The sequence below is a fragment of the Hemitrygon akajei genome, chromosome 28, assembly GCF_048418815.1.
Source record: "Hemitrygon akajei chromosome 28, sHemAka1.3, whole genome shotgun sequence".
In the NCBI taxonomy this organism is placed as follows: Eukaryota; Metazoa; Chordata; class Chondrichthyes; order Myliobatiformes; family Dasyatidae; genus Hemitrygon; species Hemitrygon akajei.
Genome location: NC_133151.1, coordinates 24,350,712 through 24,368,512, shown reverse-complemented (window position 1 = coordinate 24,368,512; position 17,801 = coordinate 24,350,712). Strand labels below are relative to the sequence as shown.

The 17,801-nt window shown below is 46.1% G+C and overlaps 3 non-coding genes across 3 annotated transcripts; 2 read left to right on the top strand and 1 right to left on the bottom strand.

Moving 5' to 3' along the window:
* The first annotated feature begins 3,213 nt into the window (after positions 1-3,213).
* Positions 3,214-3,285, top strand: trnaa-cgc (transfer RNA alanine (anticodon CGC)). Its single transcript has one exon. It is a non-coding gene; the product is annotated as a tRNA-Ala (tRNA).
* Positions 3,286-6,269: 2,984 nt separating this feature from the next.
* Positions 6,270-6,351, top strand: trnas-aga (transfer RNA serine (anticodon AGA)). The gene has a single exon. It is a non-coding gene; the product is annotated as a tRNA-Ser (tRNA).
* Positions 6,352-16,138: 9,787 nt separating this feature from the next.
* trnaq-cug (transfer RNA glutamine (anticodon CUG)) lies at positions 16,139-16,210 on the bottom strand. Its single transcript has one exon. It is a non-coding gene; the product is annotated as a tRNA-Gln (tRNA).
* Positions 16,211-17,801: the final 1,591 nt, after the last annotated feature.

Sequence of the window (17,801 nt, the reverse complement as noted above, 5' to 3'; positions counted from 1 at the left end):
AAGCAGAAACTCCAGGATAGTAAACTCTGTATTACTCCCAGTGACACTTGTCAATGCAGGGAGATATAGAACGATACCACTGATGAATGTGTCACTGAGGAGCTGGTGCAGGGGGCAGAGATTCAGTGTCATGTAACAAAGGGACATGTGCTAGGGATGGGTGGGAGATAACCTCACTCCCAAGGTCTTCTATGGAAGGAACAGTTTTCTCCTTCCTACAACTCGAGGGAATAGTTTTAATATGACAGACAGGAGGTGTATAGAGGATCCGAAAGGAGGCAGATAAAATTACCTGAGGCATACAGAGGTTAGAGAGACACTAAAACCCTTAAAGGGTTTAGCTTTAAGGTGAGACGGGGGAAATTTAAAATGGATCTGAAGGATAAATCTTACACACAGAGAATAACTGGTATCCCAACTGAGCTGCCAAAGGAGGTGTTGGAGGCAGAAACACAAAAGGTCTTAGTTCATGAGCACTTCTCAGGAACCTGTCATTACTGTGTTCATCCTGCCCTGGTTCAACTTCCTGGTGCCGGGTCCATTGTTGTTTTCCATCTGTATAAATGATCTGGATGAGAATATCTTAAACTGGATCAGCAAGTTTGCAGATGACACAAGTATTAAGGGTGCAGTGGACAGCGCGAAAGGCTAGCAAATCTTGATGTGAGATGCTCACCAGTTGGCAAAATGGCAGATGGAATTTAATGCACACAAGTATTAAGAGTGTAGAACGTGAGGCTTAAGGAGGGAGTGTCTGATTTAATTGGATCTGAGGAAAGCCTTCCTCTTTCCCCCAGAGGGAGGATACGATGTAGAACACACTGCCTGAAGGGTTGGTGCAGGCTGGTATTTAAGGACCATCTGGATGAGCATTTGAATCACCAGGGCAGGGTAGGAGACAGACCAAGTGCTGAGTTCGTGGAGACAGATTCTCGATGGTCAGTTTAGACATGCAGAAACCACTGACAGTGAAAGTGCAGTGGGAACCTGGAACACAGAATTTCAAGAAGACAGTCTTCGTTCATTGAAACTTCCCAGGAACCTATCATTCATTGTGTACATCCTACTCTGGCTTATCTTCCCAAAATCGAGTCACTGATTTATACAAAACTGAAACAGTCCCTTCGGTACAACTCATCCACGCCGACAAATTTGTCGACCTGAGCTCGTCCCATCTGTCTGCTCGTGTCCCTCTCAACCTTTCTTATCCATGTAACTGTGCAAATATGGTTTAAATATTATACCTGAGGCGGAGAGCCGGTGCGGTGAGGCGCTGACAGGCACTCACTGTTCCGTGGACAGGAAGAGGAGAGGCCGATTCCCACAGTGGAGCCGAAACCAAAACAAGTAGATACAGACTCCATTTCACCGTCCCCTTCCCGTCCCAGACCGTTCCCCAGAAACGACGTCGCTGAAAGAATGCCATGTCTGACGTTAGCACGTCAGGGGGTCGGCATCAGAGAGAGAGCTGTCAATCAGTGGAGCCTCTGTTAAACTTGCGATCATTGTTAAAAGAATTTCCGGGAAAGGTGACCCCACTCCGCACCCACGGGAATTCACTGTCTATAGACTGTAATAATCACATTTTAATTTGACGCTTCACGGTCTTGTGAATATTTGATGTTTGTATTTCGTATATATTTGTTCAAATAATCTTTTGTGGTTTTGAGGAAAAACATTGCAAATAGATCACTGAACCGCTCAAGAAAATACAGAGTGATGGCCAAACATTGTCAAAATCAAAGTGAATTGATTATCCAACGAGGTATATGTCACCATTATACTACTTTCAGATGAATATTTTTTTCTGGGATATAAAGGGAAATATATACACTAAAATTTATGAAAGCTACAAACAGCAAAGACTGACAGACAACCAACTTGTAAAAGAAAACAAATTGTACAATTAATAAACAATAATAATACTGAGAAGATGAGTTGTAGAATACTTGAAAGCGAGGCTCTAGGTTATGGAATCGGTTCAGTGAAGTTATCCACGTTGTTTGAAGAGCAGAACTGATAACTCTTAAGGGTAATAACTCTTCCTGAAGATGGTGGTGTGCGACGTAAGGCTCCTGTACGTCCTTCCGTCATTCCCAATGGCAGCAGCGAGAAGAGAGCAGGCCATCGATGAAGAAGGCCTTTGATGATAGATGCTGCTTTCCTGTGGCAGCGCTCCTTGTAAATATACTCAATGACAGGGAGGTCTCTACCTGTGATGAACGGGATGTATCCAGTTCTTTATGTTGACATTTCCGTTCCGTTTCCATATCAGGACGTGATGCCACCAGTCAGGATACTCTCCACTGGGCATCTATATAAGTTTTTTTCATGACATGTCGATTAGACACTAACCTCTAAGTAGAGTTACTGTCGTGACTCTCTGATAGAAGTCATTCATTTATGCAGATTGTGAAAAGCCGTGTCCTAGCATCGATTACTAGCCAACATCTTCCAGTGAAGAAATGGACCATCTAATCCTTCTTTTACTCCCAATCGGTGAGCACGTTCGGCTCTTAACCGAAAGGTTGGTGCTTCGAGCCCACCCAGGTTGTTTGGTGATCCAGCAGCTTTTTCTGTGCATTTCATTGACTGCTGGGATAGGCTGTTCTGTCCGGGGGTGGGGGGGGGGGGATGTTCCATTTCTACTGCCATTTCAGCGGGGATTATTTTATTTTATTTTATTAGAATTTATTAATAATTTATCAATAATTTTATTTTATTAAAATTATTTTATTCTTGTCACGTACTCAGATACAATATGTGACAAAAAGCTTATCTTTCATACTTTTCATAGACATCATTACACAGTGCATTGAAAGAGTAAGTACATCAATAATAAAAGGCAGAATAAAGTTCAACAGCGACAGAGAAAGCACAGTGCAGGTAAATATTAAGGTGGATTGTCATACCGAGGTAGATTGTGAGGTCAAGCGTCCATCTTTTTTCACTAGGAAACCATTCGAACTACCCTTCAGTATGTGCTACGTCCTTTCTTTTTCCGTAATGATTTTGCTGGAGTCTAATTGGTTTCATTCCACAAAAATTATCATGGTGTCTGGGAGGAGAACTGAACAAGGATCAAGTATGATCGCACCGAATGGTGGAGCTGATTCGGGCCGGGTGACTGTGGACGTCAGCCATTGTCTGTGTTGCACTGCTCAATTGTGATATGCAGGAAGGATTGGACCTCAACACTTTCGCCTTTTAAGTGGGGATGTAGCTCAGTGGAAGAGCGTATGCTTCGCATGTATAAGGTCCCGGGTTCAATCCCCGGCGTCTCCACGCATTGAATTTTGAATCATTACATTTGCTTTGGCACAATGGTGGTACAGCGACACAGCGGCACACATAAAGGAGATAGAATGAGTCTCAGCGTGGACAAGGCTAAAGGGATGATTCATTAGGAAGGTGCAGGCTGACTGCTCATTACCACAAATAAATGGCTGCTGAAGACAGAGAGTGGACCACCAAAGCCACCCACACCAAGAAATCACACCGGTGTGTCCACCTCCTGAGGAGAATGAACCCAGTGAGACTTCCCCTACCACTATTCTAACATGGTTTTTATTTTGCAGGAGCACCATTGAAAGAGATCTAACCACTTGCTAAACCGTCTGGTACGAGAATGGCAAGGCATCCGACGGCCAGACCCCACAAAGGATAAAGATCCTAACATTGAAACCCAGTGATTTGCGGTCCACTCAGAACTGACGGAATTCTGAACTTTATTCGATCATATGGATGGATTGGGAGGTGAACGAGACTCGGGTTTGGTAAAATAAATCCCGGAGTGTGGGTGTATTCTCCGCTGCACCTCAGACTGCCGTCGCTGCTCGTTACGTCGAAGACTGACCAAAGTAACATACACAAAGTGGAGGAGAATTTCAGCGGGCCAGGGGGCATCCCCGCCCGAAACATCGACTGTTTATTCCTCCCCATAGATGCTGCCTGACCTGGTGATTTGCTCCGACATTCTGTGTTCTGGATTTGCAGCATCTGCAGAATCTCCCGTGTTTATAAATAACAGCCGCAGACAAAGAGAAGGAAGGCAAGGAGACACAGAGGGAGATAACCAATGTGTCTGACTCCGGGGCTGTAGGAATAGGGTCAGAATGATAACGAAAATCACATCCGTTGCTGAAACTTCGGGACGAGATATCCGGCTGGGTCGGAGCACAGCGACCGGATAATAACCGGATGGGGTAGGAAGTGATGAAAAGGGAAAGGAGGACGGGCAGGAAGGTAAAAACTTAAGAGAGACACGAGGGAAATTAGACAGGCAAAATATTCCAACAAACAAAACAATAAATAATCGGGGGAAAGCGGAAAAAATAACAAATAAAAAGACAGGAGAAGAACGGAGATATTTACCGATCAGCATATTGGCGCGGCGGGAATGTACTGGGCCCGTTATCTAGAGTCCGGCAGATCCAAACCATCGTCTGCTAATCTTCAGCAGAATATTTTATCGCAAATCGCCGTTACGTCACCTGTGTACACAACACACATTTCACTAAAAAATAAAAAACTTGTGCTTCCAATTTAAGTTTCCGTCCACTCATTCCATCACTTTCTGAGATTTGTTGAGAATTTCGCGGGTAAAATGACAATCCCTGTCGTGCTCAGCGATTGCCCAACACATCTTGTTCTCCGCGGCATAAAGCTGTGTCTGGTATTGAACTGATTGAACAAAGAATACTGGAATCACTCATCACCTCAAGAACATTTGTGAGTGATGAAATGGGATTAACCTTTCTGATCGTTGCACTCAATAAGAAATGCTGAGGGAAGAAGATAACTTTCAGTGTCAAAGAATGTGAGATTCTGCTGCTCCCTCTGCACCATGACAAACTCAGACAACTTTTCCCATCTCGATCACCAAATTTCCCATCTCTATCACCAAATTAAGGCAGCTCAGTTAGCCACGTGATCGATCCTTTCTTCTCCCAGTCATTGACTTCGGGGATCTTCCTTGCGATGGTGGGTTTCAGGAAAGAGTTATCGCTGCTAGCACATTCGAAGTTTCCACTTTTATATTCATATTTTCCAATTCAATTGTCCCATTCCAGCGTCATTGGCCGTAGGTCATCCGATTGGCTTGAACTCTCCCTTTTGTTAGCTCTGCTCCAGGCCAGCATCCATTTATTTCCCTCTTCCCAGTAAGCGTCAATTGGCAATTTATGTCTCTTTGTTCCCTTTAGAAACCAGTTTAAATCACTCCAGACAGGCATTCCATCACTCCATAACATGCATACACATTTGCATGTTATATTATATTAAAAACACCTCACAAATAACTTCGAATTTGGAAAATATCTCTTAACCCGCAGATTACGTGAAGCAACTTTGTGTTTGCTTTAAAACAAAAATTTTCCTCTCACACAATGGAAAATGTAAAACGGTTCCACAAAATGACATCTTCATTTTCAAGCACATGGCTGGTACAAAGACACTTGATCTGTCTGCTTCCACTGTCCTTGAGCCATTCGAGTTCGATGTTATCTTACATATTTTAAATCCTCCGTGGCCAACATCTCCTCTTTTTCGATCCACGGAAATTCCTGAGGATCACATTACTGTTAATATGTCTCAGTGAATATGGCACAGAAGGAACAGCAGCATTCGTGACTATATCAAAAATACAGATAAGGTTTTAAAAATATTATCCGAATAAAAACATGAAGAAACATGATAAGTGCATCCTATTTCATACCATACTGTACATCTGTAATTTAATCGGAATTAGTATTATTGGTATATGGAGATTAGGAAAAAATGGTACATGGATCTTAGAAAAATAGAGGCCTCTGCGTAATCCAAGGTAACTACATGTTCAGCACAACATGCGGGCCGAAGGAACTTTATTGTGCTGTAGGTTTGCTATGTTTCTATATTGAAACGGAATATAACTGTATGAATTCAAAATCAGCAAATATAAATGTGTAAAGGCATGGTGCTCGCAAACACTGAAGTTACTAAAGTTGTCCTAAAAACACACAGTCGGCAAAATACCATGGGTAACCTCTAGAACAAAGAGCAAAGCAACGACAACATGTGAAGTAATACACATCAACGGATGTAAATTAACATTTAAACCATAGTTCCAAACTTTATTCCAAGAGGGATGGATTCTGCAAAACGTCATTGGCTAAACCGACGTGATATCTAATAGTCTTGGATGACACATCCCATTGTTTAATTTGGTAAATAACTCCATCTGTCTCTACCGTAATATAAATTATAGGCGGAAGAACACTAGGGCACTTGTAGTCGTGGCCGAGTGGTTAAGGCGATGGACTAGAAATCCATTGGGGTTTCCCCGCGCAGGTTCGAATCCTGCCGACTACGTGTTTATATCGGTTTTGATTCCCTGATCCCTCCCACGGATACAGATTGTAAAAAGCCAGTCGAAACCCAGATCACTGTTCGCCGCCTGTAAAACACAGGAATGTCCCCTGTGTTCCGCATTTATTCAGGCGGCCTTTGTTCGGCTGTTATCCGAAATGTTGGTGGTTCCAAACTATCCAGGGGCGCTGTTGATCCAGTGTCCTTCGCAGTTCGTTTTGTGCGCTCCGTGCTGTCCCTAATACGTTCATTAAAAATACATATCCACATATAGAAAACAGAACACTACCACGACCTGGCTTGCTTAAATTCATATTGCCATAAACTGAATATATTGTAAACGGACGATCAAACCAACAGAAACGCTAACAGGGCACCAATGTATTTCATGTTTAAATTTATATTATCGCCACTTGAACTAGAGGGATAAATTCACTCAACTTCACTCACACCAACACTGACTGTTTCCACAACTCAGTTTCAAACTCGACATTTCATGCTTTCGACATTTTTGCTTTGTTATTATTATTATGAATTTCTCAGCTCAAGCTGTTAAAACCTGAAGTCCGGGCGTACATTCATTCCTCAATAGCTACGGACTGCCGACCATTCTAGTGGCGTTTCGTTTAGTGGTTCTCAGGAGATTTACAGAAATATTAGTTTGCCGTCCTAACTATTTAATACTATTGTGCAGTGATTATGAGATGATAGTTGTTGTTGATATTACCATTGGGACAATCTACACTCTGTTCATGCTCGATAGTCTTTCAATTTCTTCTTTTAATTCAGTATATTTCTGGTGCTTTTCACTTGTTAATTGTTGTACGTTATGTGTGTTTGCAATGACTATATCGATTATGTACGTTGTTACTGCTTTTTTATCCAGTAATATTATATATCTAGACGGTTATTTTGGATTTTTCCTGTCTGTAAAAATGGATCAGACAAAAATTAATGTGTGGGACTCTGACCCTAATCTAGAACAGGTTTGTATTTATAGTAAGGTGTGGTGTCTTTTATGAGTTTGTATTTTAAAGCAAGATTTTGGTGACTGATGTTTGTCAATTGATTGTCCCCGTGTAAGTAATCAGATTGAGTTAAACTGCTGCTCAATCCTGTAATGTGTTGGATTGTTCCTGGTAGCTCTTGTCATTTTCGGCATTTATCGTCATTAATTTGTAGGACGTTTATTATGTTTTTCTAATATTTTTCGGTTAACCACCTGGCCCTGTAATGCCACAAGGAACCCCTCTGTTCCTGGGAAGAGGTCTCCAGCTCTGAGCCAAGCGTTCCACGTTTCCTTCTTCACATCTTGACTGTTCAGAACATGGGGATGTTTTCACAAAGTGCACTGCAGATGCTGTGGTCAAATCAAGACGTACAAAAAAGCTGGATGAAGTCAGCAGGTCGGGCAGCATCCGTTGAAAGAAGCAGTCAACGTTTCGGGTCGAAACTCTTCGTCAGGACTAAAGAAGGAGGGGAAGGGGCCCTATAAAGAAGGTGGGGAGAGGGTGGAAAACCAATCAGAGGAAAGATCAAGGGGTGGTGGAGTGGAAGCAGGGAGGGAATAGGCAGGAGGGGTGAAGAAGGAATCTAAGGGGAAAGCACTATGCGTAGTAGAAGAAGGCAGAGTAATGAGAGGTGATTGGCAGCTAGAAGAGGAGACAGAGTAGAGGTGGGATGGAGAAGGGAGAGCGAGGGAATTCCGGAAGTTGGAGAATTCGATGTTCATACCAAGGGGCTGGAGAAGGCCAAGCTTCGGTTGGAGGAACAACATCTCATATACCGTCTTGGTAGTCTCCAGCCCCTTTTTTGCACAAGGTTCAGAGTAATGCACATAAAACACTGGAGGACCACAGCAGGTCAGTCAGCATCGATGGAGAGGAATAAAATACCGAAGTGTCAAGCCGTGTTCCTTCATCAGTACTGGAAAGGAAGTGGGAAGAAGCCAGAATAAGAACGCGGGGGAAGAGAAGGAGTTCAAGCTACAAGGTGATAAGTGAGGCCAGGTGAGGACGGAAGGTAGATATGTTGGGGAAAGGGGTGTTTTGAAAACTGGGAGATGATAGCTGAAACCAGGTAAGAACAACATTTAGATATTTTGGGGAAAGGGAAATAAATGAGAGGCTGCGTCGGGATTGGTGGAAAAGAAAAAAAAGTTGAAAAAAATAAATTAGATTGGATGACTAGAGAGAGGCGGTAGACATGCGAGGAAAAGAGACGACGCAAGAGGGAATCCCGAATGGAAAATTAAAACAAGGTGAAGAGAGTAATGGGTTAGAGAAATTTTCATTCTATCAGGTTGAGGGCTACACAGACGGAATATGAAGTGCTGCTTCTCCATCCCGAGAGTAGCTTCAACGTGACAGTAGAGGAATCCATGGGCCATCATGTCTGAATGGGAATGGGCAGTGGATTTAAAATGGTTGACCATTGGGAAATCCTGCTCGTTGCGGACGGAGCAAAGTTGCTCGACAAAATGGTTCCACAATCGATCTTGCGTATTGAGATGAGGCCATATTGGGAGCACCCGATACACTAGATGGCCCAGGCAAACTCACAGCTGAAGTATTTCCTCACCTGGAAGGACGGTTTGGGACCCTGAATGTTGTGTGGGAGGAGGTGAGTGGACAGGCGCAGCACTTCTTCCGTTAGGATAAACACCGGAAGGGAAATCAGAAGGGAGTGTGTAGTCGTGGCCGATTTTTTTGGCGATGCACCCGGGATCCATTGGGATTTCCCCGTGCAGCTTCGAGTCCTGATAACTGTGTATTTCCAACGTTTTCTGTTTGATATTGTCCGTGACTCTCTGATGCAAACCGGTCATGTAGACTGTGCAAAAACCCGGTCCAGGCCAGCCGCGATTATTGGTCACGTTCTGCAACACAGAAATGAACCATTTATTCCTACTTTCCGCAGAACTTGCCTCTGCGTCGCATCGGTGAGCGCGTTCGGCTGTTAACCGAAAGGTTGGCGGCTAATGATCCGGCAGATGATTCTTCTCTGTTGTGCTTCATTGCCAGCTGGGAAACGCTGCGCTGAACGGAGGCCGGGGCTCCCTACTGCTGCCGCGATGGGAATTTGAACTGTTATATTTCAGACACCTGCCGAGATACAGTGAAAGCCTTCTCCGTTCATACTGTTAATAGGGATGAAATCATTACACAGTGCATTGAGATCGCACAAGGTAAAACAATAACAGAATGCAGAATAAAGTGCAACAGCGACAGGGAAAGAACAGTACAGGTAAATAATAAGCTGCAGTATCATACCGAGGTGGATTGTGAGGTCAAACGTACACCTTATCGCACTGAGAAACGATTCAGTAGACAAAACAGCGGGACTGAAACTATCCATGAGACGGTGATACGTTCTTTCAGGCTTTTGCTGTTTTGTGGAAGAGAGGAAAGGAGAGTATATCCGGGATACGGGGTGTCTTTGGTCAGAAATCTGTCTTCGATTTGACCAGAAAGTGTGTGTTTCCTCGAGCGGAATCCTTGGAACTAACGGAATAGCCGGAACTAGTGTTGTGTTTTTCATTTAATTTGGGGTCCTCGATCGTTCAGTCGGAGTCTAGTTGGTTTCATCCCAGATGAAGGATATGAATTCAATCTCTGATTTACTACACTGAATGATAATTAATAAAACGCTTAGACTCACAGAAAATCGCCCATGAATTAGTGTGAGTGGTCGACTTGGTCCCAAGAGTTCCATGTACATAGTGCTCTGAAAGAGGTTATTTTTATAGCATGAATTTGTAGATTTTTAAAAGTCCGAGAATAGAATTCCGGTCTACTGGTTAGAAAGCAGCTATGCTCACCGCTATACCTCAATCACCTCATGATCGAGTGATTCGGGTACTGACCGTCTCCTTTGCTATAAGATTCCGTTCTGTAACTCGATTATCAGTTTCCGAGCTGCTTTCTGAAGGATCATTCCTCACCCCGTTGCAGTTCCTATTCCGACCAGTGGATGTCGCGTCATCCCTACAGAGACCGGAAAAACTCTGTGTTCGGACAGGGAAAAGCAAGTCAAGTCGTCATTTTTATTGTCATTCCGACCATAACTGCTGCTACAGTACATAGTAAAAATGAGACAACGTTTTTCAGGACCATGGTGTTACATGACACAGTACAAAAACTATACTGAACTACGTAAAAAAAAACACAGAAAAAAAAACTACACTGACTACAGACCTACCCAGGATTGCATGAAGTGCACAAAACAGTGCAGACGTTACAATAACTTATAAAGACTACAATAGGGCAAGGTGTCAGTCCAGGTTCTGGGTATTGAGGAGACTGATAGCTTGGGAGAAGAAACTGTTACATAGTCTGGTCGTGAGAGCCCGAATGCTTCGGTGCCTTTTCCCAGACGGCAAGAGGGAGGAGAGTTTGTATGAGGGGTGCGTGCGGTCCTTCATAATGCTGTTTGCTTTCCTGATGCAATCTATGGTATAAATGTCCGTGATGGCGGGAAGAGAAACCCAGATGATCTTCTCAGCTGACCTCACTATCCACTGCAGATTCTTGCGATCCGAGATGGTGCAATTTCCGAACCAGGCAGTGATGCAGCTGCTCAGGATGCTCTCAATACAACCCCTGTAGAATGTGATGAAGTTGGGGGTGGGGGGCTGTGTGGGAGTTGGACATTACTCAGCCTTCGCAGAAAGTAGAGACGCTGCTGCACTTCCTTTGCGATGGAGCTGGTGTTGAGGGAGCAGGTGAGAATCTCCGACAGCTGAACACTAAGAAGTTTGGTGCTCTTAACGATCTCTACCGAGGAGCCGTCTATGTTCAGCGGGCAGTGATCGCTCCGTGCCCTCCTGAAGTCCACAAACATTTCTTTTGTTTTGTTCACATTCAGAGACAGGTTGTTGGCTCTGTACCAGTCCGTTGGCCACTGCACCTCCTCTCTGTAAGCTGACTCGTCGTTCTTGCTGATGAGACCCACCACAGTCGTGTCATCGGTGAACTTGATGAAGTGGTTCGAGCTGTGTGTTGTAACACGGTCGTGGGTCAGCAGAGTGAACAGCAGTGGACTGAGCACACAACCTGGGGGACCCCGTGCTTAGTGTGATGGTGTTGGAGATGTTGCTCCTGATCCGGTCTGACTGAGGTTTCCCAGTCAGGAAGTCTAGGATCCAGTTGCAGAGGGAGGTGTTCAGGCACAATAGGCTCAGCTTTCCAATCAGTTTCTGAAGGATGATTGTGTCGACTGCTGAACTGAAGTCTATGAACAGCATCTGAACGTATGTGTCTCTTTTGTCGAGGTGGGTTTGGGCCAGGTGGAGGGTGATGGCAATGGAGTCGTCTGTTGAGCGGTTGGGACGGTACGCAAAATGCAGGGGGTCCAGGGAGGGGGGCAGCAGGGTCCTGATATGCTTCATGACGAGCCTCTCGAAACACGTCATGATAATGGACATGAGTGCAACGGGACGGCAGTCATTTAGGCAGGACACTGAAGGCTTCTTCGGCACGGGAACGATGGTGGCGGCCTTGAAGCACGTTGGTACGGTGGCGCTGCTCATGGAGATGTTATAGATGCCAGTTTGAACATCTGCTAACTGGTCTGCACATCCTCTGAGCACTCTACCAGGAATGTTGTCTGGTCCAGCAGCCATCTGTGGGTTGACCCTTTCGTGGGTTCTTCTCACATCGGCCATGCTGAGACACAGCTCCTAGTCATTTGTAGGTGGTGGGGGGGGGGGGGGGGGGGTTGGTGGACTTCCTCGCCGCCACGTAATTTTCCACCTGAAAACGGGTGCAGAAGTTATTCAGCGCATCTGGGAGCGAGGCATCACCTGCACTTGCTAATGTGGCTAGGCACTGATGCCGTATACTCTTCTAAGTTGGTAGAGTCGCCATCAGTTGCAGCCTCCCTGAAAATGTGCCAGTCAGTGTGCACAAAACAGTCTTGAATAGCAGAGATGTCTCCTGCTGGCCACGTTTTCACCTGCTTCTGAACTGGTCTGAAGGGGCTGACGAGCGGTCTATATGCTGGGATTAGCATAACAGAGATGTGGTTTGAGTAATCCAGGTGGGGGGGGGGGGGTACTCCGCCCGTACGCCTCGGGGATATTTGTATAAACTTGGTCCAACGTGTTCTCCCCCCTTGTTGCAAAGTTCACATACTGATGAAATTTGGGGAGCAAATCGACTCTTGACAGAATCGGCGCTAGAAATGGTTCCCTGCCTCACGCATCAGAGAAGGGGAACACAAATCCTGATTATAAATGTTTCAAACAATTGAAATAACACGCAGTTGGACGTTAATGGGAGCCCTTCCTTTGGCCAGTCATTGAACTCATTAACTGACTGAATCGCTAAAGAATCCTGAGACCCCTCCAGTCACACAGTGAGAGATGATGTGTGAAAGGCGCCAACTCTACACTCGACAAACAGACATCAAAGTGACTCTGTGAGCTCTCTTATACCCTGACATCCGTATGATCGCCCTGATGAAGGGTCTCAGACAGAAACTTGGACTGTTTACTCTTTTCCATTGATGTTGCTTGGACTGCTGAGTTCCTCCAGCATTTAGTGTGCATTACTTTGATTTCCGGCATCTGCAGATTTTCTCTTGTTTGTAATCCGTATGACAGATTCAATACCCTCCTTTATTCCTCATTAGTGTGGTGGTTAATCTCCCCTCCAATCAATCGGTAGACTAGGGTTCGATTCCCTGTTGCGTCGACCTTTTTCCTGCTGGAAATGAAAACTGGAAATACAGGAGATTTTTTTGAATAAAGCAAAACTGTGTTGAAGTGCTCGTTTAGAATATGAGACAACCCAGTCGGAAGATAGCCCGGGACGAGAGTTTACCGAGAACGTTGTGTTCAGCACCTTTTCTCTAGTAATCCATGAACGGGTCTATAATTGAGCGCCGTTCGGTGGTACACTCGGTGACCGATTCCGTCACTTCGAAACATTAAACAGGGGCTGTTGCTGTGAGATATAAACTCACAAACTTCCCAGCACTCATGCCGATTCCCTCAGTGTGCCCGAGTGACTGTAGAATGAAGGGAGAACAGCTGAAACACTTTGGAAAGAACTATGCCAAGAGGGCAATATGTTTAATGCCCGGTTTAAATCCACCCTGACCCTCCCGCAGCGAAAGAGAACTGAGGGAAGGAACGGCGATGTTTCGCTCTATGACGTCATTCAAACATGAGAGCATGCGCAGCGTCGTTCCGCCCCTTGACCTGATTGACAGGAGAGCAGAACACATGCCCGGGAGCGGTTTTACAGCAGCCGGGAGTAGAGAGCTCCTGGGCCCGAGAGTAGGGCGCTACTGGTGTCCTGCTTCCACCGGCAGCGTATCGCTTCGAGTGCAGCTCGACAGACAGGCTCGGAGATCGGCGCTGACTCTGTATATGGCGGTTCCGAGAAAGAGGCGGAGTGTAACATCGATTGAACTCGGATGCGAAGTGAGTGGGCAGAGAGAAGCTGTTCCCGGGCTGGGGTAGGTAGGGCGGTGAAGGCGGGGTGGGAAGGAGCTGCCGGTGTCGTGCATTGCTGTCTCTTCAACCCATACCAGGGGAGAAATCCATGTTTATTCCCAGTGTCCTCGTGTTTAGACCCTTGGTCAGGACTAACTGAAAGAAAAGATAGCAAGAGATTTGAAAGTAGGAGAGGGATGGGAAAATCCGAAATGATAGGAGAAGACCGGAGGGGGTGGGGTGAATATAAGAGCTGGAAAAGTGATTGGCAAAAGCGATACAGAGCTGGAGAAGGGAAAGTATCATGGGACGGGAGGCCTAGGGAGAAAGAAAGGGGGATGAGAGCACCAGAGGGAGATGGAGAACAAGCAAACGAGTGATGGGCAGAGTGAGAAAAAAAGGTGGGGAAAATAAATAAATCAGGGATGGGGTAGGAGGGGCATTAACGGAAGTTAGAGAATACAATGTTCATGTCATCAGGTTGGGGGTGACCAAGACGGTATATAAAGTGTTGTTCCTCTAACCTGAGTGTGGCTTCATCTTGACAGTAGAGGAGGCTATGGATATACATATCAGAATGGGAATGGGACGTGGAATTAAAATGTGTGGCCACTGGGAGATCCTGCTTTCTCAAGCTTTCTCTGTCTATCCACGGTCCCAGAACAGGAACACTACAATCCAGTAACGTTGCTCAGTCTCCTTCATCCGTCAACGCTGGCAGATGGTATCTATTTGGTACTACATACGCCAAATTGTAATTACCCCTCAACACCGTTGGCTCAGACCAGAGACACCATTTATATGGAAGGGGGATACCCTGGGACAATAAATACAGTAGGCCTGCCAGCCGACTCTGTCAGTGTCATAAACAGAAGTTGAGATATCACTGGTGACATAGGTATTGTGCGTACAGTTACCTAAATCTGATCGCATTACTCGTAGTTGCAACAACGGACTTCGCGCTCATCCTCATGAAGTAGCTTCAGAGATGAGCATTCATGCAGTCCATTATAAGAAATTTAATGTCAGCGTTCAAAACAGTTCCATTGGCAAGTGTAATTTCTCTGGGCAGTTCAGTCCAGTGATCCCTTCACAGATCTAACATTGTTACCAAAGTAAACCACAGACTCAATTTTCCCCGAACCTTGTCACCTCCATTTGGCCTTCAGCAGGGCGCTGGCATCGATCGAAGCTTGTGTCCTCCTCGCTCTCAGCAAAGGATCCGCCGCCTCGCCTCGCTTCAGCCACATCGAATTGTCCTCAATTCCAAAGGGAAGTTACAGAGTATTACGTACGATGGTAAACCCAAACAAATTGCTGGAAGAACTCAGCAGGTGAGGCAGTATTTATGGAAGAAGTACTTTTTTTCCATAGATGCTGCCTGGCCTGTGAAGCTCCTCCAACATTTTGTGTTTGTTGCTCGAATTTCCAGCATCTGTAGATTTTCTCTTGTTTGCCAATTGCGATGATCGTTTGCCAGAAAACGTGTGATGAAAAAACAGCAATGAACCTCAGGATACTGACCATCACCCCCTTCTAGTGAAGATGCAAACCATCCCTTTGGTATCGATCACCCCTGCACAGATGAAGGCCCAGTGATTGGGTAAATGCAAGCGGGCTTTCTCCACGGGGGGAGAGAGGGACTACAACCAGAGGTCATGAGTTAAGGGTGAATGGTGAATGTTTAAGGAGAACAGGAAAGGAAAATTGTTCACTCCGATGGTTATGAGAGTGTTGGGACGAGCTGACAGAATGAGTGGTGCATGCAAGTTTGATTTCAATATTTAAGAGAAATTCGGATAGGTGCGTGCATGGTAGGGGTATGGAGCGATCTGGTCCCAGTGCAGGTCGATGAGATTAGGCAGCTTAAATGATGTAGCACGGATCAAATGGATCAAAGGACCTGTTTCTGTGCTGTTCTTTTCTATGACCCCATGAATCTATGATCCAGAAACTTGAAACCCTGCCCCTGCACCAGCTCCTCAGCCACACACTCATCTGCTATGAACACTCGCAACTGAAAAAGCCAACAGCAATGTTAGACTTTAAATCCCAACCAGTCCCCCCCCCAATAAAAATAACATGACGCCAACAAGAAAAAAAAAACACTTTCTTAAAAAAACTGAAGGAGAATAATATAATAAACTGCAGTCATCATGTATGTCTCAGAGCTTCGAGTTTCGAAAATACTGTCTCCTCCGTCAGCATCACGGAGCTCGTACTCTGTACAGCGACAGCTCGTACTCAGTCCTTCTGTAGGGCTTTCAGACACAAAAGCGTGGTCTCACGACCGATGAGCCCTCTCACTAAAATTGCCACAGATAGTCCACTGGGTATAATTGAAGAAACAGGTTCCACCGAGACTCGAACTCGGATCGCTGGATTCAGAGTCCAGAGTGCTCACCATTACGCCATGGAACCAGGTGTGCTTACTGCGAACGACAAAAAGAAGATAAATACTAGGGTAGTATGTGGTGACAAGTGTAAACATTGACAGTAAATTTACATTGAACTTTAAACTTCATAGAGCATGTCTTGTGAGGACATGTTGAGGAAGGGAGAATTTTTCTCTTTGGAGGGAGCAGGATGAGACGTGACTTGAAAGAGGTATACAAGATGCGGACTGACTGGGAGAGCTCAGTCAGTTCAGATTGGGAGCAGCATCTCCACCACCATCACACTGAGCACGGGGTTCCACAGGGCTGTGTGCTCAGTCCACTGCTGTTCACTCTGCTGACCCACGACTGTGCAGCAATACACAGCTTGAACCACATCATCAGCTTCTCCGATGAGACGACCGTGGTGGGTGAGACGACGAGTCAGCATACAGAGAGGAGGTGCAGCGGCTAACGGACTGGTGCAGTGCCAACAACCTGTCTCTGAATGTGAACAAAACAAAAGAGATGGTTCTTGACTTCAGGAGGGCACGGAGCGACAACCCTCCGCTGAACATCGACAGCTCCTCGGTAGAGATCGTTAAGAGCACCAAATCTTTGGGGTTCACCTGACGGAGAATCTCACCTGGTCTCTCAACACCAGCTCCATAGCCAAGAAAGCACATCAGAGTCTCTACTTTCAGCGAAAGCTGAGAAAAGTCCATTTCCCACCCCCGTCCTCACCAGATTCTACAGAGGATATACCCAGAGGACTCTGAGCAACTGCATCACTGCCTGGTTCGGGAACTGCACCGTATCCGATCACAGGACCCTGCAGCGGATAGTAAGTTCAGCTGAGAAGATCATCGGGGTCTCTCTGCCGCTATTACAGACATTTACACTACACGCCGCACCCGTAAATCCAACGGCACTGTGAATGATCACACGCAGCTCTCATACAAAATCTTCTCCCTCCTGCCATCTGGAAAAAAAAGATACCGAAGCAGTGGGGCACACACGACCAGTCTGTGGAACAGTTTCTTCCAACAATCCATCAGAATCCTTAATACTCAGCGTCTAGACTGACAGCTTGTTAGGGTCCGGTCCGGAGCCCGCCTTCCGGGTCTTGTTCCGGTCCGCGGACACCGGACTCCGGGCCTTGCAGCCAGCCCTCCTGTCACCCGGAGCTGTTGGATCATCTTGGCTTAAAGAGGTACACCTGTAGCCTATTAGGGGTCAGGTGTTTATAAGGGGCTCGGGGACTAAGACTAGTTGGGGGGTCGGCCTGCTTCGAAGCAGGTTTAAGCCGCTCTGTAGCTGTTCCGCCGGCTCTGAGTCCCGCTATGTACCTGGTCCGCTGGCTCTGAGTCCCGCTCTGTACCTGGTCCGCCGGCTCTGAGTCCCGCTATGTACCTGGTCCGCTGGCTCTGAGTCCCGCTCTGTACCTGGTCCGCCGGCTCTGAGTCCCGCTATGTACCTGGTCCGCCGGCTCTGAGTCCCGCTCTGTACCTGGTCCGCCGGCTCTGATTCCCGCTCTGTACCTGGTCCGCCGGCTCTGAGTCCCGCTATGTACCTGGTCCGCTGGCTCTGAGTCCCGCTCTGTACCTGGTCCGCCGGCTCTGAGTCCCGCTATGTAC